Here is a 200-nt window from a genome sequence, read left to right as displayed (position 1 = left end):
TGGATACACTTGTCAATCCACAGGAGAGTTGTGTTGGGTGAGAAATGAGATCCGCTCCAATTAGATGGAAAAATTTCTGATGGAATATTTTTCGGTTGGGAAATGCCGATTCATTGACATCTAAATATTCCATGAGGACAGGTCAATTTCAAGGAAATTTCATTTCAAAATAAAAAGGCTAAGCATCTCAATTTTTCATT

Source organism: Terrapene carolina, unplaced genomic scaffold (genome assembly GCF_002925995.2).
Source record: "Terrapene carolina triunguis isolate 2854851 unplaced genomic scaffold, T_m_triunguis-2.0 Scaffold423, whole genome shotgun sequence".
Lineage (NCBI taxonomy): Eukaryota > Metazoa > Chordata > Testudines > Emydidae > Terrapene > Terrapene triunguis.
Note: the sequence above shows the minus strand (reverse complement) of the source record.